Source organism: Eutrigla gurnardus (assembly GCF_963514095.1).
Source record: "Eutrigla gurnardus genome assembly, chromosome: 10".
Lineage (NCBI taxonomy): Eukaryota > Metazoa > Chordata > Actinopteri > Perciformes > Triglidae > Eutrigla > Eutrigla gurnardus.
In genome coordinates, this window is record NC_139924.1 from 27,602,592 (window position 1) to 27,629,299 (window position 26,708).

The 26,708-nt window shown below is 43.1% G+C and overlaps 1 protein-coding gene across 2 annotated transcripts in view; it reads left to right on the plus strand.

Annotated features, from left to right (window-relative positions):
- The window catches only part of lrfn1 (leucine rich repeat and fibronectin type III domain containing 1), a 105,932-nt gene that overhangs the window by 3,373 nt on the left and 75,851 nt on the right, over positions 1-26,708 (plus strand). Inside the window, exon 1 of one of the 2 annotated variants that reach the window (XM_084019638.1) lies at positions 4,987-5,759. The exons of the other annotated variant lie outside the window; for it this stretch is intronic. The gene's annotated coding sequence lies outside the window, so the exon portion shown is untranslated. Of the gene's footprint in view, positions 1-4,986; positions 5,760-26,708 lie in introns of those variants that run through there. 2 annotated transcript variants of the gene reach the window in all.

Genomic DNA, 26,708 nt, shown 5'->3' on the forward strand with positions numbered 1-26,708 from the left:
AGAAGGCTCTAAGAGCGCTCCAGACCACTCTTACCAACGTATGACGTACGAAAGAGATTCGTAGCAAAGAACGTTTCGAGAAACACGCAAAATGTTAAGTAGGAACTCTAAGTAGGGGTTACGAATGACGTAGCGTTAAGAAGGCTTTAAGAAGGCTTCGGGAAACCGGGCCCTGAGCAGTTTTGCGTCTTGGCGGTGTAGACGGAAACGCTACAGCGGAGCGTATTTTCCACTCTGGAGGGTGGTTTCAGATTTTTGCGTTTTTAAGCCCCCAAAACGCCTTCACCGTCTAAACGAACGGCACTTCCAATAAAATATTTTGTCGTTTTTACCCGCAAGCGTCCTCGTGTAAACGGGTCGTAACTGTTGCTGGTGAGTTTTGTTTCGTTGTGCGTCGTCTCGGACCGATCGTCCTCCTCGCTCTAACGTTGCTGTCAGAATTACATGACGAACTCATCCACACGCACTATAACGAGTAGTAAACAATGTCAGACAAACATCACACAAAGCAAAGAGGCGATGCCCGTCTATCATACAACGGTGGTTTTTAGTGGTGATATTTTTGTCATAGAAACGTTTAAAAAGAAGGGCTCTGAGAGTTTCTTTTCGGTGAGGCGCTGGGATAAAAAATCTGCTGTAACCTTGGTTGAAATCAAGGTCACCTCACCCACAGCATGCACACAGATCCCAGCGTGTAATATCTATATAGAGGCAGTGTTCCCGCTTGTTTCAGGCCTGGTGGTCCCCACTTATGATGGCATATTGGCGCGGTCAGCGTCTGTCAGAGGCTCAGCAGGCAGCCGATGTATATTTGCATTAAAATTTGTGTCTGCTCTATATAGCAGAGACTCATCTCGTCACTTAAAGGAGAATAGTGTTGGTTAAATCCTGAAATCCACATGTCATAGCAGCACAAAATCTCTTTGTTACACATCGCAATGCTAACAAATATCCGACTGTGGATCATATTTTTTTTGTCTGATTATATAAGTTGACTTTCACAAATTCGAGCTTGCTGTCGACTGTCAGTAAGAACTGGCATGTGTGTGTTCAAAGGGTAAAAATAAAACATCGTTCACAACCTTGCAGCTCCTCCAAAGTTCAAGATGAGAATCCCAGCTGCTCCAGAAGAAAAACACACAAAGCTTTAACGTCAAAAACCAGCACTTTCAGCTTTCATCAGGGCTGCGTGAGCATTTGCAGCCAACTGTTCAGATATTCAGAAATATCCAAGATGCCTGCGGCCTTAATTGACCATATACACGAAATGCAGAAAACCTTCCCAAGGGTGACGGCATGCAGAGATTCATTAACTGTAAAACAACAGATGTGATGGAAGATTTCATGCCTCCGCCAAGAGTGAAACAGAGTGCGCTTTGAAATGCTGAATAACTGAGAGCAGGAGCTGCGTTAACATGGAGAGTGTCAAAGTCGTGTAGAAAGCCACGTTAAAGGAGCCAGACAGCCTGATTTCTCTTTTATTGCCATTGAGAAGGTGTTTCTTGCTCCGGGAGGAGGTCATTTAAATTTCATTAAAACAGTAAGAGACCTTTTATATTGAGAAGTCTTAACCCAAGATCAGCAAATGCAGGACCTGATCCTCTAGCTGTTTTAATATTATATCAAATCCTTAATTAAACTATGTGATATCATTTGTAATGTTTTTAGAATCCTGGCATCTGAGCAGCGATTACAGATCCCTCCTGAGAACTCTGACTGATGAAAGCGTTTGCCGCTGTTGGTCTTTACGCTGAAAGCTTTGTGTTTGCATCCTAACGAGCAGCAGGATTCTTTTTATAACTTCAGATATGGAAACAAACTCGGAAGGATCTTCTGTGAGTGAGTGGAGTGTACGTCGCGCTCCCCCAGACGTCTATCTTTAGGTTTTTCTCACTCAAGGGCACATTGAAGCAGCAAGAATGAAGCGGTACTTAGGAAACACGACTGTACCATGCATGACACAGGTACACAGAATATATATATATATATATATATATATATATGTATAGCAGCCAACTTTTCTGATTGTTTGCCTGCTTTTCTTAGTTTTGCATCATTTCCCTTTGATTCTACAAAATCCCAACCTGCTTGAACACATCAAAGAGCTTCACAAACACACTGTAGCGCATGTGTGTCAAACTGATCCAGTAAAGGGCCGCTGTGGCTGCAGGTTTTCATTCCAACCAAGCAAGAACACACCTGACTCGACTTATTCACCTACCTGATTGGCCTTCACACCTTGATTGGTTGGATCAGGTGTGTTCTTGCTTGGTTGGAATGAAAACCTGCAGCCACAGCGGCCCTTTACTGGATCAGTTTGACACCCCTGCTGTAGCGTATGTAGCCCATAAAGGCTGACCTCTGTTGAATCATGCAGCTCCACGCCTGTTATTTCACAATGTTAAAAAAAAAAAAAAAAGAAGCCCAGCTGATAAGCCAATTACAGACCCTCATAGTGGAAATCACATCTACGGCGCTTCCATTTGATGGGGGAGCGTTCAAAACCCTTTTTTGCACCGTGAGGAGAGCGTGCTCGAGCAGAAGGTGATTCACTGTATAAACAACGCTGCTGTGATCCACAATAGAGCGCTGTGATGACGCTGCCGCTGGCCCCGCCCCCGAAGATGGTTTTATTCTCCAGGAATCAAGTACACACACGCTGACACGGCGGATTGATGGAGCGTCACATTATAGGTGCTTCGGGCTCAGCCAGGGAGAAGAGACGGTGAATTTGACCGTCCTTAATGGAAATCGATCTGAGCAATTTGTCAAAACGAGCGACGAGGCCCGACCGTGTTGTGTCAAAAACGTGGCGAACTGAGTTTGAACACATCGGCGGAAAGGCTACGTACACCCCAAAAAAAGCCACCGTCGGGGTGTAAGATAGTGCGGATCATTAAGCACACCCTGCGAGGGTATTAGCTGGTGGTTTTAGTGTGTGTGTGTGTGTGTGTACTGCATCTGAGTGCAGACACTCCTTATGTTTTGCACTTTAGGGAATGGCACGTTGCCGTATGAGAGAGGATGCATCGCGCTGACCTAATCTGCTATTATGCTTTCAAAGACTAGTGTGCAGTAATTTCATCACTTTGGTGAGTGAAGACGGCGAAGACGGACAATCTCTCAATATCGCACTAATCAATCACTTTTGCAGTGCATTACTGCTGGAGGGAGCGTGGCCCCGCCGAGTGCAGAGCCGGATATAAATAGCAGATTGACTTCCTTCGTGGCTCTTTCTCAAATTCCATCAGTATTCGTTGCATGCGTCCCGACGTGAACACACACATGCTCATTCAGATGGAGCTGGGAGCGGCGCCGTCATGAAACACAGACCCTACAGCTACGTTCAGAGGCACACTAGACTTTCCAAAGATCGGCATCTATTGGGGAAAAAAGTGCAAAACTAGTTGGAGAGTTTGAATCCTGATTTTTTTTTAAAGATGACAACGATGTGATTATTCGTTGACTCGGGTTGCTTTGTGAGTGCGTAAGTCTCCCAAAATGAGCTTGTGTCGCCCACGTCCATTATCAGCTGCCCTTTAATTACAAAAAGGTGCCGCTGCTCTTGTAACACCTGTCATGTTGCAGCAGTGAAACCAATATGATGTGAAACTCACAGCCGCTGCCTTTATAAGAGGGTATATTTATTGTAAAACAAGGCCAAAGAAATAAAATGTGTAAGATTTAATATTGCTATCATTTTTAATCGGGACATAAAGTGCGTCTGTGGTCCTCTGTAATAAGCATTCACCTCGTTATTCATTGTACCTTTATTTCTTAACATTCCAACGTTATATAGTCTGACGTTTGGGACTTGTTACAGGAGGATCTTTTTATTGTATCTTTAAATGGTAGCAGATTACATTTAAATCAACGGTCCTCGCTGCAGGACTCCAATCCACCGTTTCCTACAAGACGATGCAAATCTGGGCAATGTGTGATTCTACCGCAGTGGGATTTGACAGGATTTGTCAAGTCCTCCTTCCTCCGTCACATGTCCTGTTGCCTTGGTGTGGGCAGACAACACACACACACACACACACACACACACACACACACACACACAGTATCCTCCTCTTTTGTGGATGTGCACATTAAACTGAAGGATGTGCCGTCTTCTCCTGCAACTCTGAAAGGATTATTTAGTTTTTGTGTGGAGGATATTCATGTTGATTTTTCTGTTTCTATATGCTGGACATCCCGTTCCCATTGATCCGGGCCAAGAGGAGTCCCAAAGCAAATGTGCAGCAGGAGGTGCTGGTGTGAGAGGTGTGGGTGGTGGAGTTATTCGTGCGTTGGCTTATCGTGATGGCCAGTCGAGATTGAGGAGGATAAGAAAATAAAAGGGTATTCATCAGAGCCTGAACACCAAGCTCCCCCATATAGAGGAGGGGGTGAATGTGCAGCAGTGACCCAACACCTCCCCCTCCTCCTCCTCCTCCTCCTCCTCCCCCTCCTCCTCCTCCCCACCGTTGCAGCATCTTGTTGTGCTGGACCATGAACCTAGCCCTAGACTATCCCCCCCCCCCCCCCCCCCATAGCGACTCCTCTTGATACGTGAAAACATTTCTTGCTCCTCATGTTCATCACAGAACGGGAGAAGAGGAGGAAAAAAGCGGCCCCACATGACATCACATTGCTGCAGTGCAGTCCGTGAAAGGTGTCAGTCCCCGCCGCCGCTGCCGCTTCCTCCTCCGGTAACCGGGGAACGAGTCCGCTCGGCCACTTGGCTCCGCTCTCCTCCTCCAGACATCATGGCGTGACGGCGTGCGGGTTCGCGCACATATCGCGGCTCTTATTGCGCAGGTGGGCGCACGCATGAGGAGCGGAGAGGCGCATTTCAAACCAAAAAAAAGAGAAGCGGCTGTTTGAGGAGCGGTGAGAATGTCCTGCCCGGAAGAACCGACCGCATCGCCTCGTCGGAGGCAGCAGAGATCAAGTCGTGTGTGAAACACTAATTGGTTGGAGAGAGAGAGAGAGGGGGGGGGACGGGACCGGCGGATGGGTGGGATTCCTGCCTCGCGCGCTTCACACGGAGGAAGTTATGACAACAAAATGGGTTACATTGTTGCCGAACAGCTGATGATGAGATAACTGCGCCGGGGTGCTGCTTCTTTACCCGACTTCCGTGCTTTCTTCAAGCCCGGATTTTCAACCTTCAACCGTCGGAGGCTTTTTTCCTTCTTTTTTCTATCCAACCCGGACTGCGATGTTTGCGTCCTGACTCTCCGGTCTGCGATCCACACAACAAGAGATCTATTTGGACATTCAATCCACCGGATTCCTGCGCTACAAAGACCCGGACCCGGGGTGGACTTGATGCGACCACGTCCTGACGCTTTAACCCCCCACCTGGACGCGACCCTCGGACTCTCCGGAGCTTTTTTGGGGGGGATTTTTTTGAGGGGGGGTTGGCTTGGATTTCTGCTTTTACAGTGTCTGAACCCTTAACGCCTCAATCGGATCGTACTGGGATTTAAGGTGGGGTTTTTTTCATTTTTTTTGTAATCGCGACGCAGGTGACTGGGAGACATCCCGACTGATGACACTCCAGCTGCACGCTGTCGCTCATCACGTCCCCTGGATTTCTCCCAGCCCTCCAACAAGCCTACAGAAGGCTTTTACGCGTCGATTTGGAATAAATTAATTCCCGTCACCACCAGAGAGCCGATGTGAATTTACCCAGCAGAGTGTGGACGCTGGGAATCATGAGCAATGGGATCAACCCTTCGGTGTCTGCTTTATTAGTGCCACTCTTGGTAAGTCACTTAGTCGACTTGGTGAGAAACGTGCGGTGTGCCGCATTGGTTGTGCTGACAACTCCATGTAGAATAATAGGCCTCGGATATCATCTATGCATCTGTTTGTGTTGCTTGCGTAATAATGTGCAGATCTCTCCTGACTTTAAAGGCAGCCTGGTTATCATGACATCCAGACGGCCGTCTGGTGAGGATGTCCAGCTACTCCACATAGTCCTCACGTGGTGGAGCGCTTACTGATAGTATTAGTGCTGTTGCACAGTTGCAGTCTGTAAGATGGGGGAGGCAGAACCGGACCCCCCCCCCACCCCCCTCCCTCTGTAGCTTTGCTGTGGCTCCAGATCTGTGTGCCGTGGATGGTTTGAACACAGTGACACATGACTTGAATTCCCAGAGACTGCATGTAGAAATGGCCCGGGCGTGTCTGCATCAGTGTGACGCAGAGGCGAAGACTTTTTCATAAATTAGCAGCAGCAGCAGCAGTGAAATCCTCCCCATCAGGGTAATTGCACTGATTGCAGAGAGAGTGCATGGTTTTACTGTGGAGCCACTGGGCTTGGATGATGAGGGGGGAAACTAAATAATGTCCCCTTTTTTTTGTAGTTGAGTTTAAACAGAGATGATTGTTTAATCTGTTTGGTGAGGCCTGGCTGTGTGTGTGTGTGTGTGTGTGTGTGTGTGTGTGTGTGTGTGTGTGTGTGTGTGTGTGTGTGTGTGTGTGTGTGTGTGTGTGTGTGTCCTGTATGTGCAAGTTAGTTCTTTTGTTTTTGACAATCAGCTCGGCAGCTTCAGAGGCGATGAAGAGTTGCAAAAGCACTGATGTAGCATGATAGTGATCTCATGGGCGCTGCGAGTGAATGCTGGCAATTACGGTTGTACAGTAGGAATTTTAGCCCATCTCATCATTTCCCAGTTACTCGGGGAAAAAAAGCTCAGCCTCCTTACATTCATTCAACTCAGCATTTGTGGGAAGTTTTTTTTTCCCACTCTGGCTGTTCTAATTTTGGCACGCGGTGCCGGAGAGGTCAGTGAAATATGTGTTTCTCACTGGGAGGACAACAACAGATGGGAGAAGAGAGGGTCCTGGATGCCTCGCGTGGAGCAGCGAGCTTGTAAATCCATTCGATCGAGGAGGGGTTGGATGTCAATATGCTTCCACTAAAGTCAAGTGAACATCCCTCATATAGCTCTTTCCGCATAATACCTTCCCGAGACTTCCCCGGGGGGAAGATGTAGGCATTGGCCAGCCTTGTTGCTACATCAGGGCGTGCAGTGAGTGTTACTGCAGCTCGCAGTGCTATTAGAAAGAAAACAGCTGCGTACTGTATGCAGCCTCCTTTTTTACACGTAGTGAGCCTCCATCACTGTGTGCATGTTCTTAAAACGCCTCTTCAACTGTTTTCAAGAGGGATACATGCCTCCAAATGTCAAAGAGCAGCACAGAAACAATAACATACTGCATACGTCACGTCAGGTCCCAAGCAGCTAGCTCACAGGCTTGACTCTGTGCTTTCTGACTGACTCAGTGAATACAGAACATTTAAATCATGTTTGGTTCCAGGTTTTTACATAAGGGACTTGAAAAGACTCCTAAAACAGAGGTTAATGAGGTTTCTTCTTAGGCGGGTTGATACCCTTGAGCCTTATTGGATTTGTAATTTGAATTAGCTGTGTGTGTGTGTGTGTGTGTGTGTGTGTGTGTGTGTGTGTGTGTGTGTGTGTGTGTGTGTGTGTGTGTGTGTGTGTGTGTGTGTGTGTGTGTGTGTGTGTGGTTTTGTTCCTCGCCGTGATGCTTGTGCTTGTCGTCGTGTTGCGGGATGTTACAGCAGAGAAGCTCCGAGCACTTTCATGTCACGCGTTGGCCTAATGAAAGCAGACAGGATGGTCATTATCGTTATCGTGCATTATTGCCAGCACTTCCGTGTTTAGCAATGCTAGCGCGGGCGGGAGGCGGCTGCCGAAACAAATTCATATCTCAGCAGGTAACGCACTAAAAGAAAGTGGCAGCGCCCATGTGTGCGGAGCTTTTCTCTGCCTTCTGGGTTGTCGTACACGGACCATAGGGTGAGATTAACGGGGGTCCCTCTGCCTCGCCGTTCTGATGCATTGTGTTCCAGCAGCAGCTCACGGCCGGTGTCGTGGTTAGCGTTATGAAAGCAGTAGTATAGAGGGTTATCAGCCGCCGCAGGAGTGAGAGAAGAACGGCAACGCCAGCTTATTGATCTGTGTTTGGGAGTATAAAGGACTTCATAACAGATTGTATAAACCTGTTTTTGTTCTCTGCACAAGGCGTATTAAAATAGCAATTTACGGTGAGTCATGTTTGCAGACGGAGAAGTGCAAAATGGATACAATCTTCCCCAAAGATGTCATTCAGTATGTGCTGGTGTGGAGGTGCAGAGATGAGAGTCTGGGAAGAGTGCGTTATTGAGCCGAGGGCTGGGCAGCATGGAGAACATACAGGTCATTTCATGATATTAGGTTATTCCATATTTCATGGAGTAACCACATGGTGAAGCCTGTTTCTGCATACTGGTGTGAATTATATACGGGACAATACGGGACATGACGACAAATACATTAAATGTATTTGTCGTCATGAGGATTTTTCTCATTTCAAATTGTGTTAAATTCAAGCGAAATAAGAAAAAAATAATAATAAAGTCAAATATTTCCAGCTGTACATTGACTGTGTTTCCATGCATACACACAGATACAGAGTAGCCATGGGATAATCATCATGATTATCCACACTAATTCCATTGACAATATTATCCTGATAATCATCAAAATGTACTTAAAACTGGCAGCAAAACATACTGGAACAAAACAATCTTTCATAAATGCCCTGCATAAATAAATCATATCATGCATTTTTAAAGTTAACCCGGCAGCTTTTTGAAGTCACTCGTGATGATATTCTTGTGGTTAGATTTCAACAATAGTTTGATTTAACTGAATTGTGTGTATCGATATGTTGATGTATGATTTCATCATGATGGGTTTCCATTGAAAGATGATAAATGGCCCCAGTTGAACCTGACGAGGGTCCGGGGTGTTGTTAGGTGAAGGAATATTAATTTTCCACATTAAAGTGTCAGGCTGCCTCTGCATCTGGACCGTCTCTAAATAAGAAACAGGACAGGATCAGAGGACGTCACGGTGCAAACAGTCACACAGACTTAGGAGGGACATATATCCTCTTTATTATTTAGACTTCTGGACTTCTGAAGGAAAAAACAGTAAAGAAAGGAGAAAATAAGTGGCAATTAGGTTGTTATCAGTCGGTAGAATGGGATAGACGTTTCTCCCAAGGCAACTCAAGTTATTTAGTAGAAGAAGCATCAAAAGTACGTAATTACTACTAGCCAGAAAGATCAAAGGAGTAGCCACCAAAGCACGGAAGCAATTAGACTGGAAGTTTAGCCTTGAAATGTATTTTCTGTGGTTATCGAGTAACAAAGTCACAGCAAACACTGGAGCAAACACAGGTAAATAACATCGCCGGCCTCCAGAGGCATTTAAACACATTCCGCTTCTCAACTTTGCTGCATCAGGAATTTCAATAAGAGCACTAAAAAGTTAACACCGGGAGGTTACTGCAGGGAGGCTTTACAGGTCGTAAACGCAGCCATCGATCGCTCGTGTGCTGGGTCTGATACAGTATGTGGAAATGAGCCTGATCTCACTGATCAGGACCATATGGAAATCTCACTATCCTGTCATATCATTAGCCTGGCCAAAATACATGTTGTTGTCCAGATAATTATTCAAAATAAGCACAAAACTACAGGAATCACTTCACATTTTTGCTAAGAAATCGACAGAATACCTTTTTCTTGTGAAAACCAAATAATCGAACAATCTGAATCTCCTTATTATAACAACAACCTATAGGTGACGTTTTCAAGACATTTACGATTATGATAGATTGACTTATTACAAGTGTTTATGATCCCGATCCCCGATGAAATCTTGTATCGTCCCGTCCCCTAATGAGGACAGATAATACATGTAGTGCAGCATGTTGGGCAGCAGCGTCCCGTGTGGTCTGAAGGCTTGCAGGTTCTTCTGACTGCAGCCTGTCTGAAGGTGAACGTGACCTCATCCCCCTGTGTTAGCCCGTCCAGAGGGCACCTTGCCGCTCGTCTGCTGCATGCTGGGAATCGGCCCGCCGGTTCCCACCGTGACGCTCATTTTCACCACTGGACCAGCATTGGTGGAAATGGACACTAAAAATACCAAACTGCATCAAAGCAGCAGAAATTCCTTCCAGAAACATCGACGTGGATGAATCGTTGTAGAGACATCATCGTTTTTGGCACTTCGTGGTTTTGTGTGAACATCTGTATTCTGACTATTCTGACCTTTTGGAAATAATGATTGCTCCTTTTTTTTTTTTTTTTTGTAATCTCGTAGCCCCTCCCCTCCCGAGCATCTGAATAAGGAAAGCTGTCATTTCTGGTCACGCAGCCTGTTAACCACGGCGAACGCAGCCCGTTGTCACTCTCTGACAATGACTGATAAAACCCGACGTGCACAAAAGAGCTCCGGTGCTTAAATCTGACCTGCTCGCTGTCACATGACGAGTGTCACATGTAGAATGGAGCAATAGGGTGTGACCAGCATGTACAATGGCGAGGGGGGGGTAGTGAAGGAAGCAGAATCGTTTTCAGAGCTGTCTGATGTGAGGGATACAGATTCACATAACGATCCACTCTTTCAGCCACGCTGTGCAGGATGTGGTTTGATATTGAACACTCGGCGAGCCCGGCGGCCGAGCATTCGTCATCATCCAAACCTGTTCGACCTGTCCACAGCAGCTCCAGTCCTGACACCCACACTCAATGGAGGAGCGCATGTCACCTTAATATACAGCATATGGCATTTAAAGTGCTGAGGAGCGTCGCATTTTAAACCCCGGAGATTCGCCGCGTGCCACCAGCCAGCCTCCCTCGGATACAAACAATTATTGGTGGCATCTGTCTCCCTCAACCGCCGCCGCTGCAGTCATCCTGCCGCCGTGGCAGCCTCTAACTGTCACAGCCTCCATGTGGTCATCCAGATACGGCGATGCGGCGTTGAACGTGAAGAAGACGCCGTGTCCCGCATGCTTCCAGTCTTAGTGCTGTTTATCTGAAGGTGACACTGATTTAGATCAGGCTTTCAGTAGCTGCATCTGGTCATATTGATCAATATCTACTGCAGCATTTCCCCTTTTGGCTCTCTGGAGAAAGCCAATTAACAGACCGTCATGCTCTCACAGAGAACTTGAAATGCACACAAACACTATCATCCCCACAGTCCCATTAAATAATGCAGAAGGACAATATGTTATTGTGCAGGTCTTACTAGTCCTATGAAGCATTGGGCAACAATATGGTGCCTTTAATCCACCATTCGTTCTTCAATGAGGCATTATGAAAGCACATAATGCTCCCAGGAATTACTGCTAGCGAATATGCCACCGTGAAGAGAGATCATTGTGTCCCGGCGTATTGATTCGTATGTCAGAAAGACGTGCAGCAGTCTTCGTCAGACTGTAGCGGCCTCATCGGAGACGTGGAACTCTGCCGCCTATTAGAGACTGAAAGACTGCAGAAGCATCAACTATTCCAGTGAAGTGAGCGGTTAAGAGCCTCAACCTTCACATTGGGTTTCCTCTGTTTGGTTGAGAGTCTTGGCTCTAATAGAGACACGCATGCATAATCAAGCGCTCCGGTGCAAAAACAAAACGTCTGAGAATAATATCTTGTCGCTGACCACATTTTTATCCAGTTGTCTTTTTCAGATGATCTATGCGTGCAGTTCCAGGGGAGCTATAAATGCAACAACAATACCGTATTTCTAATATATGATAAATGTGTCTTACTGCACTTTAATATTGCAATAAAGTCTTAATCAAAGATTTTTTTGATTCACAATCGTGCATCTTGACTTTTCGCTCTTGAAGCTGGCAAATAATGGAGAAATTCATCCCGCCTTGATATCAGTCTAACTAGGCTGGATCTCACACACACACACACACACACACACACACACAAAAAGCACACAGCTTAAGGGAGATGAAAAATATATTACCTCAAAGAAACGGCAGCATTTGGCCCGGATCCATGGAGTTCTACTTCAGTGCACACGTTGGTGCATGTGTTATTTGATATTTATCTCATATGTACACAAGAATCACAGGTAATTTACTGCGTTTGGCTTTCTCTTATTTCTTTTTGGATACAACAATAACCTATTGAGCCCCTGCTGGAAGGTGTGGTGCACTATATTAATGTAAAGCTGCAGATTATTGCTGCGTAAATCTTTTCCACCTTTTGAAAGCTTTATAACTCTGAAATACTGAGCACATTCTCAGAAGGGATTTAAGGCCCAAATAATTATCGACCGATGTTTTCTGAAAGGATTAGGATGTAAAATATCTTTATCATGGCCATTGCACGTGCCCGTGAAAGTTTTTATGTCCGATTGTTGACGTGAAATTCAGAAAGAAGCGTGAATGAAGAGGTCCGATGACAACCTCCCGACTGAAGAGTTGTGTGCAGTGTGGACTAGAAGGCATCGATCGGCACATTATTACACATACATGAGCAGAAGGACACTTAAGCCGGGAGGATTTCTTGCTGACACCGAGCTCGAAGCCCGGCTCAGAAGAAAATCCATCCCAACATCAACATCTATTGGATGTTTCTGTCCTCCCTTTTTCCAAAGTAGTTCACTGAAGTTTAGCTGTTAATTAGCACAGCTGTTGCTGATGTACTGTTCCCAGCACGGACTTAATTCCAGTAATACTTCATTTTGGTCATATTTATGTGCTTGTTTCTAGGGATTGATTTTTGAAACCCCTGGAATTTGTCCTCTGCTGTTTAGCAGACCGTATAAATCCCGCCGAGCATGAAATGTTCATGTGTTGCACGCGTGCATTCACTGGCTGATCATGCTGAGCATAGCATAGATTAGCATAATATAATTTACATGATGGAGCAAGAACTTGGTTTCCAGGGGCGAGCCAGCTCCCGTCCTCTGTTCTTTTGGATGCACGTATCAATGTATCCATCCATCTAATGCCCACTGTGTATTCATCCATTCATCCATCCATCCGAGTCGGCCCGAGGCCACTCCGGCCCTCAGTAGACACGGGCCCATGTGACGATGTGGAGTCACCATTATCCTCGTTAAAATAACTGAGATTCACCAGATGATCCCGGTCAACATCATTAATCTGCTTCACACTCTTGAAATGGCACTAAAACATACTGGGATCACTTTCCTTTTTATTGCATCACAGATAAGATTGTTTTAATGAACATGCTTATTTGGGAAACACAATCCAATCTCCCTGCTTGAATAAGGGACGCATAAAACAAATTAACTTTTGCAGACCTGATTATCCCGATAATGGGAATTGACTAAATTTGATAATATCCTATATTGGAAAACTACAACTTATGCTGTCTCCCAATTCCATCCTTCACACTATATTAGTATATACCACAGACACCTTTTTATGATTGTTTTCCAATTAATATTAATGGAATTAAAAAAAATACAATTTTCATCCCGAAATGTAGCACATTTGAAAGTTAAATGCATCAATGTTTATGCACTTGGAGAGCTAAATGAAGAGGCTGGATACATGTATTATAAAGCGATATTAAAGCAGAGACGTCTTAACGAGACGTAGGCCCCTCCCACTCTGGACGGTCTGCCCTGGTTGACAGTCACGCCTCGCCGTTCCTTCCTCAGGGGACAAAGAAGGCCATTGATTATTGTTCTTTGTAGTTGCTTCTTTCCAATATATTTCTGGAGGCGTTTCATCACCATTCACAATTATTCCATATATTTTCTGCAGCTTTGAGCAGCTCCTCCGTTTTCCTTTGTGTGGAAGAATGAAGCACACTCAAAGAGAGGTTGTGTTTTTGTCATTACATAATCTAAACCTGCTCAGAATTAGTGTGTAGAGTAATTTGCCTTTTTAGTCTGTAAAATACCGTTTTATTGTGCCGTAATAGTATAATAACACTGACAAAATGCCCCAAAATGTGCGTCCTTCCCTGGTGTCACCGTCTCTTTGCTTGTTTTCGGGCCTATTTGGCTCATTTGTACATATTAACAGAGCTTGTTTCTCGCCAGTAGTGGGATACGCCAAGGTGAAAGTAGACATAAAAACATAACACCGTTAAATAGCAACACATTTTGGTTGGTGTGTAGTTGTGTTGCTGTGATTAAAACTCCGTCATTAAACCGTTGGTCCAAACAGTGACATTGTTGAAGTTCAAGGGAGAAAAAAACAGAACACAGCCAGCGCCTTAAAGAGGATTTCTGTCAAAACCTTCTTGAGGATGCTTCTGTTGCCTCAGTGGTAATATCCCCAAAAATCTATCTTAACTTGTCTTGGCACGGAGCCTCGTGGAGAGCATCGAGTGTACGCTACCCTTTTGTGCAGCTACAAGATAACAAATCTCTTTTTTAACTCAAATGCAACAGAAAGTCCTCTAAGAAATTGCGGACGTGAGTCTGTAAAGTCCTGTATTTCAGTGAGTGAAGTGTGACTGCCCATTGTGTCTTTGTGTCATTCTGCATAAATGAAAATGAGCTGCAGCTTGTTGGTCCAGCACACCAGATGAGTCTCCGTGGGCCACTTACTGAACGCCGGGACGATCGGGTCGCCGCCAAATGTCTTCGCTTGATCTGATGCTGTGGTCTCGATCGCCAACGCTGAGCAGAGCAATATGTCGCCTTGGAAACGGCCGTAAATTTAAAATGTGTCGCTGTTGTCGAAACGTGATGAGATGTTTTTACCATAACCAACTTGTTTTACTACTAGTATTACTATTTTTATGACTTTTTATACATCTTATCTCTTTTTATGTTTCACTCTGTTTTTAATGCCTTGTGTTGTTGTTTTTTAAAAAGCACTTTGAGCTGCATTTTATCTGATGAAAGGTGCTATAAAAATAATAAAATATATTCTTATTACATATTTTTTTCGTGAACATCCTTTTAAGGGAAAAACAATCAAATAACCTTAAATTAAATTATCACAAAAAGTGAGGTCTCAGTTTATTAATCACATTTAAATATGTATTTTTTACTCCTCCACCATGTTTCCAAGTCATTTGAGATATATTACATTCACTACGATCAGCTTATTGTTTGTTTTTTTGCGATCCTATATCGTCCCATAGCTGCCACCTTTAATTAAACTGACGTTTTTAAACCGACGGTCTTATATAAGACGGATCCGCCGGAGGGTGAGTGGTTTCAGCACGCCACGTTCTCCATCCAGTCTTTTGGGATGCGGCGAATCATCCGTGAGGGTCCGCACTGAAGGGGCGGGTGGGTGGGTGACGTTGACTTAACATGAGATATGAACTGGCAAAACCACTGAAACCCGGCCCGTTGAAATGAAAACCGCCGTGGCGTAACGGCGGCCGCCCTCAGCGTACCTGCCTGTCGAGACGCATCCAGACATGCCAGCCGAAGTCGTGTCAGAAGGAAACAGGAAGAAGGTCAGCCGCGTGTTGTTACGCTCGTATGAGCGACGGCAACGTGAAGCTAGACATCAATAACACTGTGAAGCAAAACCAGCAAACAGACCGGCGGTGTAAAGTGATGATCTCGTTAAGGAGCCTTTGGCCTTTTTTGGGGCTTGTCCATGCTCACACCTATTGATGATGCACTTTCCTCGCAGCAGCAAGATAAGTTCATTAGATCAGCCCCGACAGTTTCTCTATTCTGGACCTGATTGATGACGGGCGGCGCAGTCGCCTCGTCCAGGAGCCTGAGATTAGTCGTACAGGACGTTGGCGGAGCCTCCCCGGACGGTCGGAGACTCCACAGCTCCGTAAATCACAGACTTATGCAGTTTCACGGTTGGTTGTAAAGATATTTGTACTTCAGGTTTACTATTCTTTAGGGATGTTTCAAAGGGAAATATATTTGACTTAACTGCATTTATCAGATGGTCATAACTGTTGGTAAGAGTAACACTCCTGAGAGTCCAACCTTTTTTATTCAGCAGTAAAATGTACTATCTACCGTTTATTTTGGTTTGCTTTCACTGGGGAAGATGAAATTAATGCAGGGAGGTTTTTCCTCTTGATGGAATATTTTCTCAGCGCATCTATTGCTGCAATTAATCATGATCTTCATTACTGATTTTAATCTGCAGACTAGTCCGTTATTATTTTGTGGATAAAAGGGCGACATCGTCAAATGTCTTGTTTTTTCACGGTTTCAATGGTTTTCAAATACATGAAGTTCACTATGATATAAAGAAATGAAGTAAATCCTTAGAATAGTTGTATTTATATTATCAAAAATAATACATTTTCTGTGGATCAACTCGTTTGTTAATCAACTGTGTGCTTCATTTCTACACTTAAATATCAACATAGTGAAATAGAGCAAATATCAGACGGACTATTAAAATATGTATAAAGATACCACTGCCATATTATACATTTATTTATTCGCTGTCCAGTGTCTCATCCTTCATGAATTTGTTATAAAGATTACTAAACTGCTTCTCTAGTTTTTCACAGCTTTGGAGAAAATCTTATTCATGTACACAAACCTCCCTGAATGCGTCCAAGCCCACACGGCAGCGCTGGAATCAAGTTAATTTAGGGCGAGTTTCGCTGTCAGTGTCTCTAATTATTAATCCTCCGAACCGAAGGCAGGTTACGTAGATCTGTCAGGATTTCCATGCATGAGCTCAGCGCCGAGGCGAGACCTGAATCCCAAACACAACAAATTATTGACTCACCCCGCCGTCTGTCACCTGTGTCATTAACGCGTCCTCAAATGACACAAATACATCATCTAATTGGAAATATTCAACCTAAAAAAAACCAACCGCTGGCTTTTCTTCTCGTCTTCTCTCACTTTGTCTGCTCCGATACTTGATTGGGTGCTGCTTTGTGAGTCCCGGAGGAAATAAAGCTGCAGCTCAGGATGAAAAGAAGATACCGTGTGAGAAATCCCCAAACCCAAAGATGTGGCGTTTGCTCAGTAATAGCAGATGGATGGCCCTTTGATCCGCGGTGATTGTGATAAGACATTGAGCGGCAAAGCACTCGCATTGTATCTGTTTAGACTACACAGTCATTTTAATAGCGCTCTTATTTAAACACGGGGAGATTGTAATGGAATCATGTTTTCTGTGTTTTAAATTGTGTGAGAAGGGCTTGGAAGTGTGACTCAGATGTAGTGCCGTTAACGAGAAGACAGCGGAGGAACGTGTGATCGTGTAGAAGACGGAGAACATTACAGCCATCAAAGCCCATCATGACATTTAATGTCTTTATTAGGGCGTACGGGTTCTTGAACTCACTCTGTTGCATCTACGTTAGTATGCTATTCTCCATCATGAGATCCATCTAGAATGTTTTGGCACCTTACCAAAAACAAGCTGATTGATCAATCATGGCTTAGATAACTTCATAATGATGAAAATATATGTTAAAAGTCATGCTTTGTTAGGTCTGCAGGACAAAAAACGCTGGTTTACTGAATGGAGTCTGGTTGATGGGTGCTACGCTACGCTAACATTGTAGCTGCTCCATCAACACTCCAAATAAGGTCATCTAGACATAAATACAGCAGAGACCTTGTTGTTTGGACCACAGACTCTGGTTCCTCCACATAGTCTGGTCTGGTCTCTGGACTCATGTGAGCTACTATCTAGACCTCTGGGGGACCACAGACAGTCTCTGGTTCCTCCACATAGTCTGGTCTGGTCTCTGGACTCATGTGGTCTACTATCTAGACCTCTGGGGGACCACAGACAGTCTCTGGTTCCTCCACATAGTCTGGTCTGGTCTCTGGACTCATGTGAGCTACTATCTAGACCTCTGGGGGACCACAGACAGTCTCTGGTTCCTCCACATAGTCTGGTCTGGTCTCTGGACTAATGTGAGCTACTATCTAGACCTCTGGGGGACCACAGACAGTCTCTGGTTCCTCCACATAGTCTGGTCTGGTCTCTGGACTAATGTGAGCTACTATCTAGACCTCTGGGGGACCACAGACAGTCTCTGGTTCCTCCACATAGTCTGGTCTGGTCTCTAGACTAATGTGAGGTTCTATCTAGACCTCTGGGAGACCTTACACCGCTACGATATGTTTAGTCTCCATTTCTGATTCTGCTTAAGGTTCTGTTAAAATATACATGGACTAAATATTGCTGCTACTTTGGCAACTGTTGCCTGTATCCGTGGTGTGGGAGCTGCAGCACGGAGAGACCATCTCTGCTGCAGAGGAAGCCGGATCTCAGACCGCTTCATCATCCCGCCTCTGAAGAAGTGGGCCACGGCTGAACTGCTCCACTGTTTGAGTCTGAGGAGAGATACCTCGGTTCCTCGGGCAGAAAGGTTTTTTGTTTGTTTTTTGTCCGGCGTCTGCAGATATTGTTTAGTGCCACCAGATCTGTCCTCTCCACGGGATATGCACAAACCCTTTTATTCTGCTGGAAACGAGCCTGAAAGTAGGAGAGTAGAACTGCAATGAATGTTAAAAAGCTGAAACTGCACAACTAGATTTAATGTTTCATTTAATAATAGTTTATCATAAATGCGCTACCCTTATCTTAATGGACAGTTTATTTGTTCTGATTGAGAATGAGTCAGCGTTTAGTCTCATGGTCTCCATTGAGCCACAGTTAATTTTTCAAAAATAAATGACACATATTTTATGCATTTCTCCTATATTTATTTTTTTCCTGCTGCGCCAAAAAAACCCACCAAATTTAGTTAGAATTATTTTGACGGTTCATTTTGCGATTAGACAGCCAGAGCGAGGCTGGCGCTTGGCAGCTGGCAGTCAGCTGAGTGGCTTTGGGGAAGAGACTTCATCGTATTAGACGGTGAAATCCGTCGGAAAAAAATCATTTTCAAATCGTACCTTTTAAAGAAATGATTGGGATTAAAATGCTAATCTTAACGTGTGTCTGCTAAAGCTTTGTGAGACGATATTTAGAGAAGAAGAATTACAGATCTTTTCTGCCTCAACACTTTTCTCTTTGAGAATAAACATTGTGACTAACGCTCTTTTTTTAAAGTTTGCTGTTAAAACACATCACTGTTATTTACTGGGTTGCCATGGCAGCAGACCCCCCCTCCCCCCCATACCTGTGAGGTGTTTGTAGCGTCTACAAAGGCTCCGCTGCATCGTGTGTCATGTAATCGTTATTTGCTGTGTTTGAATCCAGCAGAGAGGCTTTATTACACATCGCCTTCTTTCTTCTCCAGAAAAGTGAAAACTCTTATCACATATTTGTGGACGGAAACATGCTTCATCTCAACCTCCTGAAGGAAAATAAATCCTGAAAGTTCGCTCAGTATTTGCTTGATATTTTGGGAATAAAAAGTCCTGCCTTTCAAAGCAGGTTAGGTGTTGGCGAGCGGCGCCACTTTAAATCAACTGTCCCTTTCAATTAGATATGCGATGGAGAGACTTGAAGATGTAAAAAGCAGCCTCATCCAGAACAGATGCACCTCCGTGTTTGACTGGAGGGGGAGCGCTCCTCTCAGCACGGCTCCGCTTTTAATCGCTGGCCTAACATATGGCTGATGAGCTGCAGCTCCATCATTCTGGTCCAAGCGCACTTAATGGACTTCAAATGCTGTCGCTCCAGGTGAATGGGCCACTTCTTTTTTTTTTTTTTTGTGTTTTTTTTTTCCTCCACGTGGCCTCTGACCGGCTACTTGACCGGACACAAACATAAACAGAACCTTTCTAGTGTTTTCTGCATCCTTTTGTTATGGCCTGGAATCGTTCACGTTGAATTAATGATTTAAACGGCTTACCTTGCAGTTTCCTCGGACTAAAAACTCCACTTGTGTAATTACTCCGGAGCCGGTGATGTTTCCATCATGCTGTTCGTTGAGGTGATTTGTTATTTAGTTAAAGGCTTGTGTAAACCCTGTTAGGGTAAAGAAGACGTCTCCGGGGAGTAGAATGGGAATCTAAAGGTTGTGAGTAGTTAAATGAGGGCTTAGCAACAGTGGAGCGAGATACCGTCTCCTTATGTCTTCTATGAGTCATTTTCCTCTCCTTTTCCAGCATGTCGCCGTGCAGGTATGTGTGCAGCATCAGTGAGCTTGGAGACAAAAGTGTGGCGTCGTGTTTGAAGCTGCACTCGAGCACAGCGGTGCTTTGAGCTGAATGCGGAGAAGCCGGTGTAATGTTTACCGGCGGTGTTAGGATTCATCCTCCGTCACACCGGGGGACGTCTGCACCGAAATATCACGGCAATCCATCCCAAAAGTTGTCGAGACGTTTTGGCTTAAAAGTTCAGGGCGGGGGAGGGGGGGGATCTCCGAAGTCATTAGGATTGAAACATCTGGGAACCATAAACGTTCTGCACCAAATGCTGATATGCAAGTCGCTGTGATTCCGCTGGATAAGTGAATCTTTGACCTGCTGGCGGTGCGGGGTGAGGAGGGGAACGCCGCCGTGTCAGCGGTGTCACGGGCAATTCCCTTTTCCAATAGTTGCTGATGCTTCAACATTGGCAAGGCAAGGCAATTTTATTTGTACCGTTCAGGGCAATTCAAAGTGCTTTACATAAAACAATGAAAGCATTGGAGAGAAAAAAACATTAAAACAAGCCTATAATTAAATAAAGTTTAACATTTTCAAATTTAAATAAATAAAATATAAAATAAAAATAAAAACAAGAATATCAACAAATAGAATACACAGTGCAGAATAAGGAGTTCATAGATAGTATTGTTTCCTGAAAGGCAGCGTTAAACAGAAAAGTCTTCAGTTTTGATTTAAAACGGCTGAGATTTGCAGCTTTCTGGAAGTTGGTTCCAGATATGTGGTGGGAGAAAAAAACAAATATTTTACAACATTGTGCACTAATTGTAAAATTGTAAATATTATTATATTACGGTGCATATGTATATAGTGTATTAATTATTAATTTTGGGTAATTTTTTAAAATTGTATTTATGTTGTTGACTGCAGTACTTTGCTTTGTTGTCTTTGGAACTGAAGACGAAGGTGAATTCCTTGTATGTGAAAACGTTCTGATTCTGAAAACACATCGCACATCTTTTTGAAGACATGAAAAGTGTACGTTAATTTCCACCTGGTACCAACGAGCAGAATTAATGTAGCGGATGAAAATGTGTTCATCATCAACATCTCAGCAATTGAATTTACTGTTAGTTCATGAGATGCGATTTTCCACCGTTTCCTTCCCACTCATTAAGTTCATTCACGTTTCTTTCTCACATGTCTGACTGAGAGTTTGTCATTGTGAGGCAGCGGCTGTTAATCACGTTGCTTCCTGTATGACTTACATACACAATCATGCTGCCTCCACACCCATCCTCACAGGTCATCAAATAGTCCGTCATAAATGAGTTTTTAGGCTAATATGCTGATAACTGGGATGAAGTTATGAAGCTGTCAGCGCGGTGATGAAGTGCCTCAGAAAGCAATTTACATATGAGAGGAAGAATCGATGTAGAAGTGTCAGAATGTAATGTATCTCTGAAATAAACAGGGATGGTACGGGTGCTGGAAATCCTTGAAAACACTTGAATTGAAGTGCTTGGATTTAGACTAAAGGTCTTGAAATGTGTGTTGTATGTGATGACATCTATGATAGAACAGAGAAAAGAAGATCTCCATATCTGAGGGACTGAAAACAGCATTTTCTGACATTTCTTTATGAAAAATGCCTTTTGATGATGAACAGATGATGAAAATAGTTGGTGATTATATTTCTGTGGATCTGTTAGTGGAATTAGTTTTCCTTTCATTTGTGGTCCTTCTGTAAAAAGCTGTCTCCAAACATCATGTTGGTTGTTTAGAGGACAATAACATCTCATTTAATGTGATGAACAAGTGACATAATAAGTAGACTGAATACTGACCATTGGATTGATACAAATATGGAGTTTACCACAGCTGGAAGGGGCTGGAAAAGCATGGAGATGCACCTTGAAGTGCTTGAAAAGTGCTTGAATGTGACTTTGGAGAAGGTGGAGGAGCCCTGCACAAAGCAGATGCACACAATGAGTTTATGAATATGAATAGCTAATATGAGAGTTTTGCATTAAAATATATTCACCGTTCTGCTGCACGGTGCCGTTTATCTGCCATATTTACCAGGAAATGTAATAGTTGTCAGGATGGGAACGGAATATAATTTTCTCCCGCTTCATTCCTCCGATATGATGATGATGATTCAGGTCCCCCGTTTTTCTGATGACAGCGAGCAACACAACAGAAACGCACCATGAAAGAGACTTTGAAGTGGCTGCATTAAAATGACAAAGGCTCATGGGAAAGCCACATTAAGACGAGTAACCATTAACACTGCGAGTCAGCTTTTAAAATCTTTTTTTGCCTTGAATTTCATAAACATGAGAGAAATAACAGCCCCAGCTGACTCGCAGGTTTAATTTAAAAATATGAAGACATCATAACTGCTCGTCGTCGAGCCGGAAGCAAAGGATTGTGGGTGACAAAAGCATTTCAGAATAATGAGAACGGAACACAGCAGATACTTTTATAGTGTATAAAGCAAGGTTTTGGGTAATTACAGGTTGTTATACTACATAATTCAGGAAATGTCTAGTAGTTAGTTACTGTTACTCAATGTTTATCAGATTACTGTGATTTAGCAGTATTCTGCTGTAGAACTACTATATTTAACACAGTAAATGTATATCAGATTACTGTGATTTAGCAGTATTCTGCAGTAGAACTACTATATTTAACACAGTAAATGTATATCAGATTACTGTGATTTAGCAGTATTCTGCAGTAGAACTACTATATTTAACAGTAAATGTATATCAGATTACTGTGATTTAGCAGTATTCTGCAGTAGAACTACTATATTTAACACAGTAAATGTATATCGGATTACTGTGATTTAGCAGTATTCTGCAGTAGAACTACTATATTTAACACAGTAAATGTGAATCAGATTACTGTGATTTAGCAGTATTCTGCAGTAGAACTACTATATTTAACACAGTAAATGTGAATCAGATTACTGTGATTTAGCAGTATTCTGCAGTAGAACTACTATATTTAACACAGTAAATGTATATCGGATTACTGTGATTTAGCAGTATTCTGCAGTAGAACTACTATATTTAACACAGTAAATGTATATCAGATTACTGTGATTTAGCAGTATTCTGCTGTAGAACTACTATATTTAACACAGTAAATGTGAATCAGATTACTGTGATTTAGCAGTATTCTGCAGTAGAACTACTATATTTAACACAGTAAATGTGAATCAGATTACTGTGATTTAGCAGTATTCTGCTGTAGAACTACTATATTTTACAAACTACACAGTAAATGTAAATCAGATTACTGTGATTTAGCAGTATTCTGCAGTAGAACTACTATATTTAACAGTAAATGTAAATCAGATTACTGTGATTTAGCAGTATTCTGCAGTAGAACTACTATATTTAACAGTAAATGTAAATCAGATTACTGTGATTTAGCAGTATTCTGCAGTAGAACTACTATATTTAACAGTAAATGTAAATCAGATTACTGTGATTTAGCAGTATTCTGCAGTAGAACTACTATATTTAACAGTAAATGTAAATCAGATTACTGTGATTTAGCAGTATTCTGCAGTAGAACTACTATATTTAACACAGTAAATGTAAATCAGATTACTGTGATTTAGCAGTATTCTGCAGTAGAACTACTATATTTAACACAGTAAATGTAAATCAGATTACTGTGATTTAGCAGTATTCTGCTGTAGAACTACTATGTTTAACACAGTAAATGTAATCAGATTACTGTGATTTAGTTGCTGTTAAAATGATTATCTTGCAGTTAAATATAAATATAATAATAATAATTAATGTTTGGGTGGTTTTCTCTTTAAAACCTGTAAATCACAACAGCAACGATCAGACCTGCAGTCAGAATGAACTCATCGTTTCCATGAACGTCGTTGAATATCTTGAATATGTCGGTGCAGCATATAAACTGGTACCCGGACGGGATCGTGCCTTTCATGATGGAACGTTCTCCAGTGTTTCTACAAACCCTGAAGTTTATTTTCACCCACATTTCAAGGAAAGCCTTCTATGTGTCTCCTAAGCCTTCCTTCCTCCCTCCGCCACTCTGTCACATCTCCTAAACAGCTCGGGACAAGGAGAGTGACACGGGTAGATCCAAACATCAAGTCAAAGTCAAATCAAACTTTATTTATACAGCGTCTTTCCTGCAGAAGACAAGACAACAGGAAATAAAATATCTCCACATCTGGTTGTGTCGATCAGATTGTTATTGTAGATTTTCACGGCTCCCGCTCCACTAATTCAGTGATAAACACATTTAATGTCCCGTACCTTCCTCACAGAGCAAGTGGAAACGCTTTTGTGGAACTGGAAAGTAAATACATTTCAAACTACAAAAACTTTTAAGAGTGGTTTCTTCTCTGGTTTCTTGACTCGAGTCTGCAACGCACCAGTGATTGGCTGCTACGCTCCTGTGCGTCTCATACGAACACAACTCATACAAACATTCGTCTGTTTGAACCGCCAAATTAAAGTCAAGGCCTCAAGTAAAAGAATGCAAACACGCTTTGGATGAACTCCAGAGTGCAGAAGCAACTTGAGCAAACTGAAACGTTTCTGGTTAAAAAATAAAGGCAACCAAAGTAAAAAGTCATGGTGGAGCTCCACAGATGACATGATGTGGATGGAAAGTATTCAAAAGGAGGATGTGTGGAGTGTAGTAGCAGCGGTAGTGACCTGTCAATCACAGGGTAGCCCCGCCCCTAAAGCATCCCCTCCTTTATGGTCTATTTGACTCTATTAGATGAAAACATACCATACAAAATGTTAAACTACGGAAACACATTTTTCTCATTTAGTCGTGACATTCCTGCGACCACAATAAAATCCTAAACACCGTATTATATTGTGAAATATCACAGTTAAAAGCCGGTGAAGTGATACATAATGCAATGTGAAATATTACAGTTACATCTTGTGACATCCTGGAAATGATTTCCAGTGTGGGTCCTCATCCCTGGCTGTGTTTCCCGAGACGGAGGCTGTCCATGAATAATTAGCTCAGTTTTGAGCTTACTCGTTAAGAAGCTTAGAAGTGCTATGAGCTAAAGTATAAGCCGGCTTAGCAAGGTAAGTCTTGTACACCGACTATTTGACCACATGTTTCTAACTGTGCACAGATATATTCTCAGCACCTTTTTTTAAATCGGCGGGTTAGCCGCAGACCGATCGTCTGTCGGATTAAGCTCTTTTCTTTAACCCGAGAAGACGTAGAGGTGCCATCGGAAATATGACACGGAGCGCTGAGCTGTCACCCTCACACATCCACATCCCATAAAGGCTTGAAGTAGAATCAGTTACACCTGACGACAAGCGGCACTAACCTAAAGTCTTAACGATGGCATTGCTTTGTCGTCTGGGTCGTACCATTGTTGGAGAAAGTAACAAGCTGCTTCCCCTCTTATGTCAGCCCGAGCCGGGATGACGATGTCAGCAGGATAAGACATGTCTAACGGCCTTGTGGGTTTTTTTTCTTAAAGACATTCAGATTTTCCGAGCCGTTACTTTTGAGAGACGAGCCAGTAAAAAGAAAACACCCTGGTTTGAGAGTGTTTCTCGGCAGCGTTGACTCACACAGAAGGGGACCTTGTTTTTGTCAGTAAATCAACATGGGGCACACAAGGGGGGGGCTCCCATCCTTCAGGTTTGCTTTGTCTGTTTGGCACGGTCCCGGTCCTGGTCCTGGTCCCGGTCCTGCTGGGTGCTGCTCTGCTCTAGATGCTCACGTCTAAGGTGACTAAGGTGTCACGTTTTTTTAATTTCTGCAATTTTCCTATAAAACAAGACATGAATAGTAAATATTTCTATTTCCAGGAGATGGAGAATTAAGACTTTACAACCATTAGAGCGAATGGGGCATATCACTACAGTGTACCGCATATAGTAACCAGCTAAGTGCCAATAAACCTACCCTGTAGTAATTCAGGCAGAGATTTCTTCATCGACCATTTCCCCTTGAGAACCTTTTTTTAGAATTACAAGGAAGCTCCATCTGTCCATCCAGTTGACAAAACCTCAAGTCGACTTTCAGATCGGATCTGACGGAAATCTAAAAAGGGGGATCTCGTGGATCTCCGGGTCATTTCACGAACTCGTGCTCGTTTAACACACGAAGCTAATTAAGCAGCTAACGTTTTAACGTGTGTCTGTTCTGTTTCCTTCACCGTCTCCTCTGCTGTTTGTTATTCAAACCTTTATTACACTTCTTATTTCAAATTGTCCCATTCTACTCCACTTTAAACAGCCTCATTATTTAGATTATTGAGATTTAAATTTGTTTTCTACCACAACAAATGATTTAATACCGATAATACAGATGGTGTCAGACTTCCAGTTCATCCCACAATGTCCTCGTGGGACCGAATTAACATTAGAAACGAAAGAAAAACAACCCACAATGGATTATTAAATCGAGTTAAAATGCTAACAAATACTCACAGAATCATTCAAAAACATCTTAATTAAGAGTTCTAATTTTTTTAAGTTTTAGCAAGCAAACACACTTTATTAAAATAACACATTTCAACACAATGTGCTGCAACACATACACATATGTTATGTGTTAAAACCAAAATAATCAAGATCAAGACAGTTGGAATTAAAACTGAATAGAATACAATAAAAACTAATCATAATAGTAATATGACAGGAAGTCTGTAGCCAATACAAAATGAAGAACAAAATAAAAATAATAAATAAAAGACTGTCGACCAGACTACTGGAAGGCACAGCTAGAAATGTTTTCAGGTTAATTTAAGGGACAACACCCGACATCACGTTCTCCGGCTTCGGTGGAGACCTGGGGGGAACAAGCAGACCTGGTCCAGGTCTGGGTGGTTTATAGCTCAGGTAT